This window comes from Tamandua tetradactyla, chromosome 2, assembly GCF_023851605.1.
Source record: "Tamandua tetradactyla isolate mTamTet1 chromosome 2, mTamTet1.pri, whole genome shotgun sequence".
In the NCBI taxonomy this organism is placed as follows: Eukaryota; Metazoa; Chordata; class Mammalia; order Pilosa; family Myrmecophagidae; genus Tamandua; species Tamandua tetradactyla.
Window position 1 is genome coordinate 101,090,001 of NC_135328.1, and position 7,036 is coordinate 101,097,036.

Genomic DNA, 7,036 nt, shown 5'->3' on the forward strand with positions numbered 1-7,036 from the left:
CTCATTACAACCCCTAGTGATCCACTAGGAAAATTTTTGCTTCCTGTCCCTGTGACCCCGAGCTCTGCTGGTCTACAAGTTTTAGTTCCAAAAGGGGAAGTGCTTCCATCAGGAGAAACAACAATGATTCCATTGAACTGGACTCTAAGGCTGCCACCTGGTCACTTTGGGCTACACATGCCCCTGGATCAACCAGCCAAGATGGGGATTACATTATTGTCTGGGGTGATTGACCCTGACTATCAGGGGGAAATAGGACTGCAACTACACAGTGGAGATAAAGAAGAGTTTTTTGGAATATAGGAGATCCCCTTGGGTGTCTTTTAGTACTACCATGCCCTGTGATTAAAATCAATGGAAAACTGCAACAGCCAAATCCAGGCAGGACTACCAATAGGTCTGAAACTTCAGTAATGATGTTTTGGGTCACCCCACCAGGCAGAGAACCATGGCCAGCTGAAGTGCTTGGTGAGGGTAAAGAGAACATGGAATGGGTAGTGGAAGAAGGTAGTGATAAATATAAACTTTGACTATGTGATCAGTTACAGAAATGAGGACTGTGATGCTATTTTGTTCCTGTTATACTATTTAAGTTGTAAGATATCAAGTTTAAGAATGAATATTACCCAAGGACTTGCACCCTATTCTGGAGAGAGCTAATGTGTTTCCAGTTATATGCAGAACAGCTGAGTATTGTTAGGTGAAAGAAAAAAAAAGTGTGTTTTAATGTTTTTTATTTAGAAATTAGGTATGGTATAAGGTGATATATACATAGCTGCCAAGTTGACAAGGGATGGATTGTCATGGTCAGGTTCATGTGTCAACTTGGCAAAGTGGTGGTGCCTGTTTGTCTGGTTGGGCAAGTGCTGGCCTGTCTGTTGCAATGAGGACATTTCATAGAATTAGATTATGATCACGTCAGCTGCATCCACGGCTGATTCCATTTGTAATCAGCCAATAGAAGTGTCTTCTGCAATGAGTGATGCTCAGTCTAATCACTGAAAGTCGTTTAAGGAGGATTCAAAAGAGACAGGCTCTCTTCCTGCTTTGGCTGGCGAGCCTCTCCTGTGGAGTTTTTCTGGACCCTCCATTGGAATTGTTGGCTTCACAGCCTGCCCTGCGGATTTTGGACTCTGTGTTCCCACGGTCACGTGAGACACTTTTATAAATTTTATATTTGCGAGTGTTCCCTGTTGATTCTGTTTCTCTAGAGAACCCTAATACAATAGGCTAAGCCTACTTTTTAAAATTAGGCCTAAGATCTCCCCCATAGAACATCTTTTATTGGTCAGATGTGGCCTCTCTCTCTCTAAGCCAACATGGCAAGCAAACTCTATGTCCCCCTTCTATGCGGGACATAACTACCAGGGATGTAAATCTCCCTGGCAACGTGGGACAGAAATCTTGGGATGAGGTGGGACTCAGCATCAAGAGATTGAGAAAACCTTCTTGACCAGAAGTGGGAAGAGAGAAATGAGACAAAATAAAGTGTCAGTGGCTGAGAGATTTCAAACAGAGTTAAAAGGTTATCCTGGAGATTATTCTTACACATTATAGAGATATCCCCTTTTTAGTGTATAGCGTATTAGAGTGCCTAGAGGCAAGTACCTGAAACTGTAGAGCTGTATTCCGGTAGCCATGTTTCTTGAAGATGATTGTATAATGATGTAGCTTTTACAGTGTGACTGTGTGATTGTGAAAACCTTGTGTCTGATGCTCCTTTTATCTACAGTATGGACAGATGAATAAAAAATATGGATAAAAAATAAATAATAGGGAGAACAAATATTAACATAAATTGAGTAGATTGAAATATTGGTTAATGGGAGGGAGGGGTAAAGAGTGTGATATGTATGAATTTTTTCTTTTTTATTTATTTTGCTGGAGAGATGCAAATGTTCCTAAAAATGATCATGGTGATGAATACACAATTATGTGATATATTGTGGGCCATTGATTGCCCACCATGTATAGAATGTTAGTATGTCAAGAATGTTCGTATGTTTGTTTGTTAAGGTTTATAATAAAAACATTAAAGAACAATTAACTGCCTAGGCTTCTATATAAAAATAATGTGGAAAAATATGCAATGCCAAGAGAGGAGTTTTACAGTCAGATGACTGCTCAGGTGTTTTTCATGTAAAGCAGGTACATATTGGTCTACTCAAACTAATGCAGCAGTTTTTTTTTCTATATGATGCCTAAAATTGCATTACAAATTCAACTCATAACCCAGTCCATGCCTTCATTTCTATCTATTTGCATTTCTACTGATAGGAACCTTTATAACCTCTTTCTTGGGTGGTTACAATAGCCTCCTAATAGGAGTGTCCCTTTTTCTGTCTCCCTCCCTCCTCTTTCCAATCCATTCTATCTCACCTTCTGCCAAAAGAGTAACTTTCTAAAAGCACCAATTTATTATGCTCTCAGTAAAAATCCACGTAGCTTCCCATTGCTAAGAAACAAAGTCCAACCGTTTAGCTTGGCAATCAAGGCTCTCTGTGAGTAGCTGGAATCGCCTTGGCTGGCTTGACCTTCCACTTCTCTTCTCAGGGCACCTGATGCTACAGTCAAACTGAATGCCATTACAGAAACATGCCCTGCCTCAGCTTGAGTTTATCATTGAGCAGAATCTGTTCCAACCTGGAAGCTCCTTTCCTACTCATCTCAACCTCTTAGTGTATATGTGTTAGCTTCTTGAAGATTAGTTCAAATGTAATTATTTTTGTCATTTTCCTTAGTCAGAAGTAGACTGAGATCCATTTACACCCATGATCCTTTGTTTATCTCTCTATTATATTATATATATATATATTCTACCTTATCTTTTATTAGTGTGTGCCCATGACTGACATTTATTTATGAAGGTCCAGCTCAGTGCACATATATATTCTAGTATAAATGGGGTCAAAAGTATAGAACAGGGCCTCTCCAGGTTTGACTCAATTGGCCTTCAAGAATATAGTAGCTTTCTCTTATGTGGGTCATGAAGTCTGATGGGGAATTTAGGTAAAGGAAACTCATACTATCCAAAGGTATTTATTGGAGATCATAAATTATCATACTCTCAGCATTTTGTTATTTCCTCAAAAGGGTAAGGACCATATGTCTTTTTTATTGCTTCATCCCTGGTACTTGTCATATAGTAGGGATTCAACATACCATTTGTAGGATACAAGTCTTTCTTCCCCATTAGACTATAACCTTCTTGAAGTCAACAGTTGTGCCCTGCATATATATATATATATTTAAATATATTTTTTGGCATGGGCAGACTCCAGGAATTGAACCCGGGTCTCCAGCATGGCAGGTGAGAATTCTGCCACTGAGCCACCATTGTACAGCCCTCTGTTTATATTTTAACTCCTCATAATACCAGTATGCATTACACAGACTAGGGGCTTGATAAAGTTGTGTTTCATCAGTTGGAAGTATTAGTGCTTTGAAAGTCTTTTCTTTGCTGCTGTGGAAATAGAAATAATGAAGTGTAATAATGGAATAGAAATAAAAGAAATAATGGAAAACAGGCCATTTAAAAATGCTGACATCTTTGGCATTTTAAAGTCTTGTGCACCAAACTGCTTAAAAAGCCAGAATGCTTTAAGAAGGGTCTAAAACAACTTGACTAAAAAAAAAAATAAAAAAAAATAAAAAGACTTGAACTACTCTATACTTCCCTAAAACGGCATACTCATTATCATCAAAAGGTGGCAAAATGCACCTTACAAAAAAAAATCCCTTAATATTAAGAAGGAAAACATGAAACCTCCAACATAAATAATCAGACATCACTTTATTTCATAAATAAAAAGAAATACCAGTGCTCTCAACCAGGAAAGCTATGTTAGAAAAAATGGTACCTTAAATGGAATTAATATGAAAAGCCTACTCTTCTATCCTTATTTCTTATTTTATCCTGGACTGATGATAATTTTGTTGCACACCAATATTTTTTGTTCATTTTTAACAGACTTTTCATATACAGCTTGTACACTGTTAAGTAAATATTTTTGCCCATCATGGCCAGGGAAGTGTTGTCAAAGAAGTATAGATCATTTTCCTTAGGTGTCTAAATCTCTCACTTACTCTAAAAACCCTTAACTCTAAACTCTCTTTTCTTAGTTGTCCTAAAAACATTTGCCTGACTCCCATACCAAGTTTCGATTTAACAAATAGATTCATTTTTCTCATGCTTTTGTGTTATTCATCTTTTGCCTATTTTATTCTTCATCAAAGAAATGATTGTACTCTCCTATTCTTTCACTTCCAGTTCCAATCCAGTTCTCATTTTTAATTGTTTTCTACAGTGCATTTCAATAAAATTTCATAATTTGCTTCTCTATTCTCCCTTGCCTTCAGATGAAAAGATAGCAGGATATCCTTCAGAGGAAAAGATAACAGGATATTAAAATGGAGTACTTCCCAGCTTAGATTTTGCTGAGGGCTAAAAGTTGAACTATAAGTAATACTACTTACCTTCATAGTGTAAAGAAAAAAGCTAGTTCATTCACATGGGACTTTCAAACAGGCAAACTCCAAATCAGTGCTGTCAGCTTTACCCTCCCCTCCCTTCCCCACAGCCTATGGAAGAGATCAGTGTTAGACAGTGAGAGCACATTGCTCGCACTGAAATTGCTCACAGGCCCCAAACTGAATCTGAAAATGAAACAGTATACCTCCAACACGAAGCCAGTGTATTGAAAGAGAATATTTGGGGAGGGAATGTGGAAGTGCTATGGCATTTCTTCAGTGGTGAGAAGGGGATGCTTTGCACGTAATCAAACAATAGACCCAAGTGAGTTTTCAAGCAGCCCCTTTGGAGGGTTTTATATGTGTCTCTTGGAGGAAAAGCTGCAGAGAGAGTGAAGTGTACTTCTAGCATTAGCAGGACAAAGAGCCATGTCTCTATGTCTTGCACTTGGTCCCTCTCTGTCACTTCTCTCTCTCTCGTTTCTGTGGCTCTCAATCTAAATGAAGCCAGCTGCCATGTTGTGAGTTGCCCTACAAAGAAGCCCCCCCCCCCCCCCCCCCAGCAGGGATGCGAGAGTGGCCTCTGCCCAGCCATCAGTCAGGAACTGAGTCCTGCCAACAACTGCATGAATGAGATTGGAAGGGGATCCTTTTCCTATCACGTTTTCAGATGGGATGACAGCCTCAGCCAACATCTTGATTACTGTCTTGTAAGAGACCCAGAGCCAGAGGAAGCAGCTAAGTCACCTCTGAATTCCGGATCCACGGAAATGGTGAAATAATAAATGTTATCTTAAATAACTGTTCTGGGGATAATTCCTCGACATAGCAACTCCTCCAAGAAGAGTGCCTGGAATGTTGACTGGAAATTCTTCAGGGGATGAACACTGGAAGGGCAAATACTGAAAGAGGTTTTTAAATAGGCAGCCAGAGGTGGGGAGACATTGCCTGGGTCAAGTGAGTTGGAGGAAGACTGAAGATTGGGGCTGAAGATTGCGTAGGGGAGTCTCTGAGGAAACAGCAAAAGCACTGGAACCAAGAAATCAAGATTTAACAGATGACTCTGATTACTAGTCATTACATACATAGTCCTTTTTGCTTTCTGATATATTGGAATAGACAGAAGGAAATACTTGAAATCTCTAAATTGTAATCCAGCTGCCTTGATCTCTGATAACAATTGTATAGCCTTTATCTTCTGCCCCTGTGCTTGTGAAAACCTTGTGACTAACCTTCATTTGTACCCAGTCTTCCAGTTTTTCAACTTTAGAGTCTTGTACTCAGTAAAGAAAGCCCCTAATGTTTATTAATGAAGGGTCTTGGGTCAGCCGAGAACTAACGCACCCCAAGTCCAAAGTTATCTTGATAACTGAGACTGGATCTAACCAAAATGTGCCCACTTGACATGAGCAGTAGCTTAGACTTCAACCTACAAGTCACCTATACCTCATTCCACCATTTTCTTACATACTTCTGTGACTAAGCATTTAATCATACTGTGTATGCTCAATAATTAAATCACCTCTACTTACCTCATCTGGGCCACTGTGCTCATTATCCTAAACCCTGCCCATCTTTGTCTCTAATAAAATAATCAGAATTACTGCAGTTTGGGGAGACAGATTTTGGGCTACTAAGGCCATCTGATCTCCTGCTACACACCTAGTAATAAACTCTTTCTCTCTTTAAAATCCCAGTGTCTCAGAAATTGGTTATTGAGCGCATCAGGCCAAAGAATTGACTGCCTTTGTCCAGCAACAGCATCCCATGAATGAAAAAGTCTGCCTTCGTCCATGTTTTATAGCCAGAGAGCACTGATGCTAAACTATGACGGTGCCAGTCACATAATTTCCTGGCCTCCTTGGCTGGACCTCAAAGGCCTTGGAGATAGCAGCCCAAGGATTAAAAGAGAAAGACAAGATAGGAATGAAAACCCAGCTTAATCCTGCCCTATAACCCACGCTCTCCAGCAGGTCTGACAAGTCAGGGGAAAATGTTCACTTTGAATGAGCTTTCAGTTTGTCATTTGACTAGATGAGACTGGAACCTTTGATTATTTGCTGAGAGTGGACACTTTAATGCTTAAAAGTGACCACAGGGTTTTTTTATTATCTCAGGAAAAGCTATGGATGTTGACTGAGAGACTTTGTCCAAGAGCAAGTACATGAAGTGCTTTTTTTTTGCATGGGCAGGCACCGGGAATTGAACCTGGGTTTCCAGCATGGCAGGCGAGGACTCTGCCTGCTAAGCCACTGTGGTCCACCCTACGTGAAATGCTTCTAAAGTAGTGTCTCACCTCAACACTACTGAGGTTTTCGACAGGATAATTCTTTGTTGTGTGTGTTGGTGGGAGGCAATGTTGTACATTGTGGGATGTTTAGGCGAATATCTGGCCTCTATCCACGAGAAGCCAGTAGCAACAAGTTCTCCCTGATCCCCACACACGATTGTGATACTCCAAAATATCTCTAGATATCGTTAAATGTCCCCAGTGGAGGGGCAAAATTGCCCTTGCTTGAGGACCACTGGTCTAAAGGCAAGTAGTAAAAAATATAGAACTTCTTCT